The sequence below is a fragment of the Hordeum vulgare genome, chromosome 6H, assembly GCF_904849725.1.
Source record: "Hordeum vulgare subsp. vulgare chromosome 6H, MorexV3_pseudomolecules_assembly, whole genome shotgun sequence".
NCBI classification, from domain to species: Eukaryota; Viridiplantae; Streptophyta; class Magnoliopsida; order Poales; family Poaceae; genus Hordeum; species Hordeum vulgare.
Window position 1 is genome coordinate 240633278 of NC_058523.1, and position 12765 is coordinate 240646042.

Sequence of the window (12765 nt, forward strand, 5' to 3'; positions counted from 1 at the left end):
GATTTCTTATATGCATGATTTGATATCCTTGTAAGTCTCTCTAAGTCTTGGGTTTAGTTAGGCCAACTAGATCTATGATTCTTGCAATGGGAGAATTGCTTGGTTTTGGGTTCTACCATGTTGTGACCTTTCCCAGTGACAGTAGGGGCAACAAGGCACACATTAAGTAGTTGCCATCAAGGGTAAAAAGATGGGATCTGTCGTTGATATGAGATTGTCCATCTACGTCATGTCATCTTGCTTAAGGCGTTACTCTGTTCTTTTGGACTTAATACACTAGATGCATGCTGGATAGCGGTCGACGTGTGGAGTAATAGTAGTAGATGCAAAAAGTATCGGTCTACTTGTTTTGGACGTGATGCCTATAGATATAATCATTGCCATAGATATCGTCACGACTTTACGCGGTTCTATCAATTGCTCGATAGTATTTTGTTGACCCACCGTCTACTTGCTTTCATGAGAGAAGCCACTAGTAAACACTACGGCCCCCGGGTCTATTCACATCCATCGTTTACACCTCCGCTTTTACTTTGCTTTGTTACTTTGTTGCTTTCAGTTCTCACTTGGCAAACAATCTATAAGGGATTGACAACCCCTTCATAGCGTTGGGAGCAAGATTTTGTGTTTGTGCAGGATCTTGTGATACTCCTCCACTGGATTGATACCATGGTTCTCAAACCGAGGGAAATACTTACCACCGCTGTGCTACATCACCCTTTCCGCTTCGAGGGAACACCAACGCAAGGCTCCATTGCCGTAGCAGAAGGATTCCTGGTGCCGTCGACACTACTATTCCTGTCGCCGTTGCCAGGGAAGCACAATTGACATCAGAAGTATTTCTGGCGCCGTTGCCGGGGAGGAGAGATCAAGATCTATCGTTGTAGGTCTCACAAACTCATCTCTTGCATTTACTTTTGTTTCCAGTTGCCTCTTGTTTTCCTCTCCCCCACTTCACATTTGCCGTTTTCATTTGCCTTTCTCTTTTGCCGTTTTCTTTTGCCCGTTTCACTCTCTCTTCCTTCTCGTTTATGTGTGAGATAGTCCATCAATGGCTAGACCCACCACTCCAAACGACACCCCTGAAAAGGGAGTTCCCAATTCAGGCAAAATGAGGAAGAAAATTTAAAGGACGCTTGGTACAAGATTTGCAATGCTCATAGTAGATCTACTCGTAAGCAATCCACTACCGTCCTCCTTCGCAGTTTCTTTGTTGGAATTTCTCCTTGGAATAGGTATATCCTTGATACCATTGTAGGCGGGAACTTTTTGGGGAGCCATACTGTTGACTCCTATAGAGCTATCATAAATTTGGTAGGCTCACCCCCGCTCATGGTTAATGGAACTATCTTGACCTTGGAACACGTGATGCAAAGGCTTGACGCTATTGAAAACAAAATTGCCACAATTGAACTTATTGAGGGTTTGGATAGAAAGATCCACAATCAAATTACTCAGTACGGATCCAAAGTGGGAAACTTTTTGAAAAATTTAAGGGAGAAGGAACTTATAGTTAATGATTCTTCTAGAATTGGCAAATTAGAAGATGTCATAACCAACTTGGGTTCCGCTTTTGCCGCTGTGCAAAATACTCCAAATCTCACTCGCAAAAAGACCGTCAAGCCTGTTTTTGTTCCTAAAGCTAGTGGTGAGTCATCCAATAAAGATGAAGATCTTAAGATGATAAATGATCACACTACTTATGGTTTGAGCACCAAAGATGACTATACGTGATTCCATCACTTTTTGCCTAGCTAAGGGCGTTAAACAAAAGCGCTTGTTGGGAGGCAACCCAACGAATCTATCCTTTTTCTTTCTGTTTTGTGTTTTCCACACTTTCACAATTCTGTTATGATTGTGTTTTTTTGTTTCTTTTTGCGTTTGTGCCAAGAAAACCCGTTATGATTAGTCTTGGGGATGATCGTTTGGTCATGCTGGAAAAGACAGAAACTTTCTGCTCACGAAAAGTATTTTCATTTTTTTCCTGTAAGAGCTTTTGAGTTGGTTCATTTTGTTGCTGATTGCTACGCAAATTATTCAGACTGTCGTAATTTTTCAGAATTTTTGACGTACCAGAGGTATACGAAATATACAGATTGCTACAGACTGGTGTGCTGTTAACAGATTCTGTTTTTGTTGTGTTGGTTGCTTATTTTGATGAAACTATGGATAGTATCGGGGGGGGGGGGGTATTAGCCATGGAAGATTGAAAATACAGTAAGCCAACATCAGCATAAGTAGAATTTAAGTTTGCTAGAGTACCTAAGGAAGTGGTGGTTTGTTTTCTCATACTAATGTTATCACGAGTTTCTGTTTAAGTTTCGTGTTGTGAAGTTTTCAAGTTTTGGGTGAAGTTCTTATGGACAAAAAGATAAAGAGTGGCAAGAGCTCAAGCTTGGGGATGCCCAAGGCACCCCAAGCGATTCAAGGATGCCGTAAAATCCTAAGCTTGGGGATGCCCCGGGAAGGCATCCCCTCTCTCGTCTTTAATCCATCGGTAACGTTACTTGGGGCTATATTTTTATTCACCACATGTTATGTGTTTTTGCTTGGAGCGTCTTGTATCGTAGGAGTCTATTATTTTTGTTGTGTCACAATTATCCTTGCTGCACACCTAGAGAGAGATACATGCACTCACCGTGATTTTGTCGAGCTTCACTTATATCTTTTGGTAGACAATTCAGCTCACATGTGCTTCACTTATATCTTTTGAGCTAGATACTTTTTCTCTATGTGCTTCACTTATATATTTTAGAGCACAGCGGTGCGTGGCTTGGTAGTTGATCTATGCTTTGAAATTAGTCTCAAAAGGGGTAGTTATCCAAAGGGATACGAAAACTTCCACCTTCATGTGCATTGAATAGTTAGAGAAGTTTGATTCATCTCAATTAGTTTTGAGTTGTGGTTTTGGTAATATTGAAGTCATGCTAGTAAGGTGTTGTGGATCTAGAAACACTTGTGTTGAAGTTAGTAATTCCCGTAGCATGCACGTATGGTGAACCGCTATGTGATGAAATCTGAGCATGATTAGTCTATTGATTGTCATCCTTTGCGTGGCGGTCGGGATCGCGCGATGGTTTATACCTACCAACCCTTCCCCTAGGAGTATGCGTTGAATGCTTTGTTTCGATTACTAATAGAACTTTTGCAACAATTATATGAGTTCTTCATGACTAATGTTGAGTCCATGGTTTATATGCACTTTCACCTGCCACCATCACTATCTTCTTAGTGCCGTGCAACTTTCGCCGGTGCACAAAACCCACCATTAGCCTCCCTCAAAATAGCCACCATACCTACCTATTATGGCTTTTTCAAAGTCATTCCGAGATATATTGCCATGCAACTACCACCATGACATGTGCCACCATGTCTACATTGCCATTGCATGATCGTAAGATAGCTAGCATGATGTTTCCGTTGATGTCTCTGCTATGCTAGATCATTGTCACGGTACACTACCGAAGGCATTCCATATAGAGTCATAGTTGCTCTAAGTTTTGAGTTGAAAGTGTGATGATCATCATTAATGGAGCATTGTCCCATGTGAGGAAATAAAAGAGGCCAAAGAAGCCCACCAAAATAAAATAAAATAAAAAAAGAGGCCAAAGAGCCCACCAAATAAAAATATATGAGAGAAAAAGAGAGAAGGGACAATGCTACCACTTTTTCCACACTTGTGCATATTAAGCACAATGATCTTCATGATTGAGAGTCTCTCGTTTTGTCACCACCATATAGCTAGTGGGAAATTTTCATTATATAACTTGGCTTGTATATTCCAATGATAGGCTTCCTCAAAATTGCCTTAGGTCTTCGTGAGCACGCAAGTTGGATGCACACCCACTAGTTTTCTTTAAGAGCTTTCACATACTCGTAGCTCTAGTGCATCATTTGTATGACAATCCCTACTCATTCACATTGATATCTATTGATGAGCATCTCCATAGCTCATTGATATGCCTAGTTAATGTGACTATCTTCTCCTTTTTTGTCTGGCAACCTCCACCACATTCTACACCATCTATAGTGCTATAACCATGGCTCACGCTCATGTATTGTGTGAGAGTTAAAAAGGTTTGAGAAAGTAAATGTGTGAAACAATTACTTGGCCAATACCGGGGTTGTGCATGATTTAAATTCGTTGTGCAATGATGATAGAGCATAGCCAGACTATTTGCTTTTGTAGGGATAACTTTATTTTGGCCTTGTTATTTTGAAAGTTCATGATTACCTTGCTAGTTTGCTTGAATTATTATTGTTTCCACGACAATAGCAAACTATTGTTTTGAATCTAATGGATCTGAACATTCACCTCACATAAGAGGAGTTACAAAGGACATCTATTCTAGGTAGCATGAAAGCATCAAAAATTCATTCTTTATCACTTCCCTACTCGAGGACGAGAGGAGTTAAGCTTGGGGATGCTTGATACGTCTCAAACGCATCTATAATTTTTGATGGTTTCATGCTGTTATCTTGTCATCTTTGGATGTTTTATGTACCTTTTATATCTTTTTTGGGACTAACTTATTAATTCAGTGCCAAGTGCCAGTTCCTGTTTTTTCTGTGTGTTTGGCTCTTTTCAGATCTGATTTTGGAACGGAGTCCAAACGGAATAAAATCCCCGAAATGATTTTTCCCGAACGGAAGAAGATCAGGGGGCCTGTGGGCCAAGCCAGGAGGGCTCCTAGGAGCCCACAAGCCCCCACTCCGCCACCTGGGGGGAGGCGGCGGTGGCAGGGCTTGTGGCCTCTTTGGCCGCCCCCTGACCTAGATCTTTGGCCTATATATTCCCTAAAATACAAAAAAAACCAGGGGAGCCTCGAAAATACTTTTCCGCCGCCGCAAGCTTCCGTTTCCACGAGATCTCATCTAGATACCCTTCCCGGCACCCTGCTGGAGGGGGCTTTGGAGTTGGAGGGCTTCTTCATCATCATCATCGCCCCTCCAATGACTCGTGAGTAGTTCACTTCAGACCTACGGGTCCGTAGTTAGTAGCTAGATGGCTTCTTCTCTCTCTTGGATCTTCAATACAAAGTTCTCCGTGATCGTCATGGAGATATATCCGATGTAATCTTCTTTGGCGGTGTGTTTGTCGAGATCCGATGAATTGTGGATTTGTGACCAGATTATCTATGATATATATTTGAGTCTTTGCTGATTTCTTATATGCATGATTTGATATCCTTGTAAGTCTCTCTAAGTCTTGGGTTTAGTTAGGCCAACTAGATCTATGATTCTTGCAATGGGAGAATTGCTTGGTTTTGGGTTCTACCATGTTGTGACCTTTCCCAGTGACAGTAGGGGCAGCAAGGCACACATTAAGTAGTTCCCATCAAGGGTAAAAAGATGGGATCTGTCGTTGATATGAGATTGTCCATCTACGTCATGTCATCTTGCTTAAGGCGTTACTCTGTTCTTTTGGACTTAATACACTAGATGCATGCTGGATAGCGGTCGACGTGTGGAGTAATAGTAGTAGATGCAAAAAGTATCGGTCTACTTGTTTTGGACGTGATGCCTATAGATATAATCATTGCCATAGATATCGTCACGACTTTACGCGGTTCTATCAATTGCTCGATAGTATTTTGTTGACCCACCGTCTACTTGCTTTCATGAGAGAAGCCACTAGTAAACACTACGGCCCCCGGGTCTATTCACATCCATCGTTTACACCTCCGCTTTTACTTTGCTTTGTTACTTTGTTGCTTTCAGTTCTCACTTGGCAAACAATCTATAAGGGATTGACAACCCCTTCATAGCGTTGGGAGCAAGATTTTGTGTTTGTGCAGGATCTTGTGATACTCCTCCACTGGATTGATACCATGGTTCTCAAACTGAGGGAAATACTTACCACCGCTGTGCTACATCACCCTTTCCGCTTCAAGGGAACACCAACGCAAGGCTCCATAGCAGTAGTAGAAGGATTCCTGGTGCCGTCGACATGACTATTCCTATCTCCGTTGCCAGGGAAGCACAACTGACATCAAGCGCCTTCAAACTGTTTCGAACCTGATCAACAGAGCAAGCGGCTAGGTAGCGCCTGATTTCGTCTCAAGCTGCCCTTGGCGATTTCACTAAACCGGTACATAGATATTCTTCTTTGTCTTGATCACATCTTGATAGATGAGAGCATGTTTCTTGGACCATAATAGGTCACAACCCTTGAGATGAATCATATCGATGACATAGGGGTTGAGCTTCCGGCGAATGTGAAACTCAGCTTGCGACAAACTATCCCAACAAACAATGTGCTCCTTGTTCTTGTTTGCGGGCCTGTTGAAGTTGTGCTTCGGAGCATTGGATCCCTCAGGTGCCTCTTGATTGCAAAGGTGCTTGGAACTTGTATCTCGAGAAGGACTCGAGCTCCTCGAGCTGGAACTGGAACCACCACCTTTCACACACAACACAAACACAAGAGAAAATTGAAAGAAGTCAATGCAAAGACCAAAGCAAACCAGAGAGCCACATAGAAACGAGAATTAGGAAGGCAAAAAAGGCTAATTTAGAGTCGAGCGGTAGTAAAAATTTATTACCGCACTGACGGCGGTAGTACCGCTCAGTGCGGTAGTACCGTAGGTCAGGCGATAGTAAAATTTTACTACCACGCCCATTGCGGTAGTACCACTCGAGGAGGAGCGGTAGTACCGCACGGGGCGAGAACCGCCAAATTTGACAGCAAAAACTCACATCGCTACTACCGTAGATCAAAACTACCATGTTGTATCCTACTAAGTAGCACTTCTACCACACAAGCACTCTCTAACCATCCACTCATGCAAAGATTTTAGCCACAAAACGATGAAACCAACTCATATGTCCCCAAACCTAGATCCAATAAAATAGAAGCAAAGAGAGAAGAACTAGGGGCAATATCGGGTTCCATCGCACGAGGTAGAGGAGGGGAACAATCCCACCAAACAGAATGGGAGGAGAGTGTCCAGAGACGGAGATTCGACGAGGTCCTCCGGCGCCGTTCCTTGAGAGGAGAGAAAGAGAGCCACGAGAGGAGGGGATGAATGGGTATGGGGATAAGAAACTTCCCCCCTGCCGGTCTATAACCCCTCGCGTCCTGACGGCGCAGTGATACGTCTCCGTCATATCTACTTTCCCAAACTCTTTTGCCCTTGTTTTGGACTCTAATTTGCATGATTTGAATGGAACTAACCCGGACTAACGCTGTTTTCAGTAGAATTGACATGGTGTTGTTTTTGCGCAGAAATAATAGTTCTCGGAATGACCTAGAAATTTACGAGGATTTTTTGTGGAATATATAAAAAATACTAGTGCAAGAGTCAACCGGAGAAGTGGAGCATGGAGCCCACAAGCCCACCAGGCGCGCCCCCTGGCCGCGCCTAGCAGGCTTGTGGGGCCCACGGAGCTCCACCGCCTCCAATTCCAGCTCTATTTAGTCCCTTTCGTCCGAAAAATTTTTAGGGAGAAGAGTTCATTGCGTTTTACGATATGGAGGCGCCGCCACCACCTGTTCTTCCTCTGGAGGGCAGATCTGGAGTCCGTTCTGGGCTCCGGAGAGGGGAGATCATTGCCATCGTCATCACCAACCTTCCTTCATCACCAATTCCATGATGCTCTTCACCATTCGTGAGTAATCACATCGTAGGCTTGCTGGATGGTGATGGGTTGGATGAGATCTATCATGTAATCGAGTTAGTTTTGACGGGGATTGATCCCTAGTATCCACTATGTTCTGAGATTGATGTTGCTACTACTTTGCCATGCTTAATGCTTGTCACTAGGGCCTGACTGCCATGATTTCAGATCTGAACCTATTATGTTCTCGTCAATATATGTGTGTTCTTGATCCTATCTTGCAAGTTGTAGTCACCTACTATGTGGTATGACCCGGCAACCCCGGAGTGACAATAGGCGGAACCACTCCCGGAGATGACCATAGTATGAGGAGTTCATGTATTCACCAATTGTTAATGTGTTGGTCCGGTTCTCTATTAAAAGGAGAACCTTAATATCCCGTAGTTTCCATTAGGACCCCGCTGCCACGGGAGGGATGTACAATAGATGTCATGCAAGTTCTTTTCCCTAAGCACGTATGACTATATATGGAATACATGCCTACATTACATTGACGAACTGGAGCTAGTTATATATCTCTCAGTGTTATAACTGTTGCATGATGAATACCATCCGGCATAATTATCCTCACCGATCCAATGCCTACGAATTTTTCCTACTGGTCCTTGCTACGTTACTTTGCCGCTATTGCTGTTGCTGCTGCTACTGTTACTCTGTCACTACTGCTGTCACTGCTGCTACTATTACCGCTACTGCTGTCACTGCTACTACTGTTACTATTGCTACTGTTGCTATCACACCACCCTGCTACCGTGTAATGCCCCAAGTGTGTAACCTTCCCTTTTTGGAACCTTCCCATGTGGGTCCAACTTGTCATTGTCTTGAGAGCTACCAATGCATGTGCTTTCGTGTGTCACCTTGTCTAATTCTTCCCTACATGCATGCATTTCATATCATGCCATGTGTCATGTGTTGTTGCTTGTGGTCATATGAGGTGATGTGTGATCTTGTGTGAGGTGTGGATTTGTGAAATGTGTGGTGTGGTGCAACTCTAGTAGTTTGCATGTGATATAAGAATAGTGCTTGTGGTGGCATAAGGTTTCAAAACTATCTCCCTCCTATTTATCTCAAGCCCATATATTTTTTTGCCTCTTCTCTGTTTTAAAAATGTCCCCGTTTTAGCTCTTATTTGTGGTGAATTTGTGAAGTGCAATTGCTGTTTTAAATAGGTGTGCAAGTGGTGCAAATATTCACAAAACAGTGCAACAATTCATGTTTTGTAAATATTTATTTGCCCCAAACATTTCTTTTCCACTTTATCCAAATAGGTCATATTTTTCCATGACCAGGGGTACTTTTGTTTTGTTTTTATCCCCAGTGTATTTTTGCTGTGATTTATTTCTTCTCTGGCTTTCCTATAAATAGAAAAGCCCGAGGGAATTGTTTCTTCTCTTATGTTGCGCCACTGGTGGGCTCCCTCCCTTCATGCGGCCCAGTTTCCCTTCCCCCGCGCTAAGCCCAGTCCCACGAACCTCTTCTTCTACCTAACGCCGTCTACAGTCCCGCGCGCCCCTGTCCTTCAGTCTGGCCGAGAGAGCGCGCTCCCGCCATGAGGCACAGACGTCGAGGACCCCCCCATAAAGCATGGGCGTCTGTGCCCCTCTTCCCTAGGGTTTCCCTCTCTTCCCATCTGCGCCGCCACCTCTCTCCATCTCCCTCTATCTCCTCCTTCTCCGTGGTAAGTGATACGTCCATTTTGCATCATGCTTTCATGTTGATATTCATCGCTTTATGGACTGTTATTATACTTTGTGGAACCTTACTTATGCATTTTCTCTCTTATTTTGCAAGGTTTATTTGAAGAGGGAGAATACCGGCAGCTGGAATTCTGGACTGGAAAAGGAGCAAGTCTGAGTCCTCTATTCTGCGCAACTCCAAGTGCCCTGAAAATCAACGTGGATTTTTTTTGGAATTTATAGAAAATACTGGGCGAAAGAAGTGTCAGAGGGGAGCAACCAGGGGCCCACAAGCCTGGTTGCCGCGACCTACCCCCCTCGCCGCGGCAACAGGGCTTGTGGGCACCCTGGTGGCCCACTGGCCCCCCTCTTTTGCTATATGAAGGGTTTAGTCCGGGAAAAAAAATTCAAGGTGGAGCTTTTTCGTGGATTCACCGCCGCCACGAGGCGGAACTTGAGCAGATCCAATCTAGAGCTCCGGCAGGACGACCCTGCCGGGGAAACTTCCCTCCCGGAGGGGGAAATCGTCGCCATCGTCATCACCAACACTCCTCTCGTCGGAGGGGAGGCATCTCCATCGACATCTTCATCAGCACCATCTCCTCTCCAAACCCTAGTTCATCTCTTGTAACCAATCTCCGTCTCGCGACTCCGATTGGTACTTGTAAGGTTGCTAGTAGTGTTGAATACTCTTTGTAGTTGATGCTAGTTGGATTACTTGGTGGAAGAGTTTATGTTCAGATCCTTGATGCTATTCATTACACCTCTGATCATGATTATGATTTGTGAGTAGTTACTTTTGTTCCTGAGGACATGAGCTAAGTCATCCTAATAATAGTCATGTGAATTTGGTATTCGTTCGGTATTTTGATATGCTGTATGTTGTTTTTCCTCTAGTGGTGTTATGTGAACGTCGACTACATAAAACTTGACCATATTTGGGCCTAGAGGAAGGCATTGGGGAGTAGTAAGTAGATGATGGGTTGCTGGAGTGACAGAAGCTTAAACCCCAGTCTATGCGTTGCTTCGTAAGGGGCTGATTTGGATCCACTAGTTTAATGCTATGGTTAGACGTTGTCTTAATTCTTCTTTCGTAGTTGCGGATGCTTGCGAGAGGGGTTAATCATAAGTGGGATGCTTGTACAAGTAAGGGCAGTACCCAAGCGCCGGTCCACCCACATATCAAACAATCAAAGTAACGAACGCGAATCATATGAACATGATGAAACTAGCATGACAGAAATTCCCGTGTGTCCTCGGGAGCGTTTTTCCTCTTATAAGACTTTGTTCAGGCTTGTCCCTTGCTACAAAAGGGATTGGGCCACTTTCTGCACCATTGCTACTACTTGTTACTTGTTAGTTTTCGCTTGCTACGTTTCACCTCACTACACCATCACTTGTTATCGCTACTTTTAGTGCTTGCAGTTATTACCTTGCCGAAAACCATTTATCAGAGCCTTCTCCTCCTTGTTGGGTTCGACAATCTTACCTATCGAAAGGACTATGATTGATCCCCTATACTTGTGGGTCATCAAGACTCTTTTCTGGCGCCGTTGCCGGGGAGGGAAGCGCCTTTGGTAAGTGGAACTTGGTAAGGAAACATTTATATACTGCGCTGAAATTTATTATCACTTGTCACTATGGAGACCGTTCCTTTGAGGAGTTTGTTCGGGGTATCTTCACCACGAACGGAAGCACGAGGAGTTGTTCCTCAACCTGAGGTACCTACTGAAAATATCTTTTATGAAATTCCTTCGGGTATGCTTGAGAAACTGCTGGCTAATCCTTTTACAGGAGATGGATCTTCACATCCAGACTTGCATCTAATCTATGTAGATGAAGTTTGTGGTTTATTTAAGCTTGCAGGTTTGCCTGAGGATGAGGTAAAGAAGAAAGTCTTTCCTTTATCTTTGAAGGATAAGGCGTTGACATGGCATAGGCTATGTGATGATACTGGATCATGGGACTACAATCGGTTGAAATTGGAATTTCATCAAAAGTTTTATCCTATGCATTTAGTACATCGTGATCGGAATTATATTTATAACTTTTGGCCTCGTGACAGGGAAAGCATAGCTCAAGCTTGGGGGAGGCTTAAATCAATGCTATATTCATGCCCCAATCATGAGCCCTCGAGAGAAATTATCACTCAAAACTTTTATGCTCGGCTTTCCCATGAAGATCGTACCATGCTTGACACTTCTTGTACCGGTTCTTTTATGAAGAAGGACATTGGCCACAAGTGGAATTTATTGGAAAGAATCAAACGTAACTCTGAAGATTGGGAGCTTGAAGAAGGTAAGGAGTCAGGTATGAATTTCCAGTTTGATTGCGATAAATCTTTTGTTGAAACAAACACTTCTAGAGATTTTAGCGCTAAGTATGGACTTGACTTTGAGATAGTAGCTTCTCTATGTGAATCTTTTGCTGCTCATGTTGATCTTCCCAAAGAGAAGTGGTTTAAGTATCACCCCCTGTACAAATCAACATAGTTAAACCCAATCTAGTTGAGGAGAAAGTCATTGCTTTTAGTGATCCTGTTGTTCCTCGTGCCTACACTGAGAAACCACCTTACCCTGCTAGGAAAAAGGATTATTATAAAGCTCCAACTGTGATACGTAGGGGTTACATTAGACCTCTTGCACCCCCTGAGGAAATTAGAGTTGAACCTACTGTTGCTATTATCAAAGATCTCTTAGCCGAAGACATAGATGGGCATGTTATCAAATTCTGTGAGGACTCCGCTAGAATAGCTAAACCTCACGCGAAAGACAAATACAGACCTGTAGTTGGCCTGCCCATTGTTTCTGTCAAGATAGGAGATCATTGTTGCCATGGTTTATGTGATATGGGTGCTAGTGTTAGTGCAATACCCCGTCCCCTGTATGATGAAATCAAAGATGATATTGCACCTGCTGAGTTAGAACCCATCGATGTCACTATTACGCTAGCTAATAGAGACACTATCTGTCCCCTGGGAATCGTGAGAGATGTAGAAGTCCTGTGTGGTAAGACGAAGTATTCTAACGATTTCCTCTTCCTTGCTACTGCACAAGATAGCTTTTGTCCCATCATATTTGGTAGACCCTTTCTCAACACTGTCAATGCTCTCATTGATTGCATTAAACAGACTATCACTATTAGTTTCGAGGGTGTGTCTCATGAATTTAACTTCTCAAAGTTTGGAAGACAACCCCATGAAAAAGAGTCGTCTGGTGGGGATGAAATCATTGCTCTTGCCTCTATTGCCGTACCTCCTACGGATCCTTTAGAGCAATATCTGCTAGAGCATGAAAATGATATGCATATGGATGAAAGAGATGAGATAGATAAAATTGTCTTAGAACAATATCCTATTCTCAAGAATAATCTGCCTGTTGAACTGCTTGGGGATCCTCCCCCACCAAAGGGTGATCCTGTGTTCGAACTAAAAAGTTACCAGATACTCTTAAGTATGCCTATCTTGATGAGA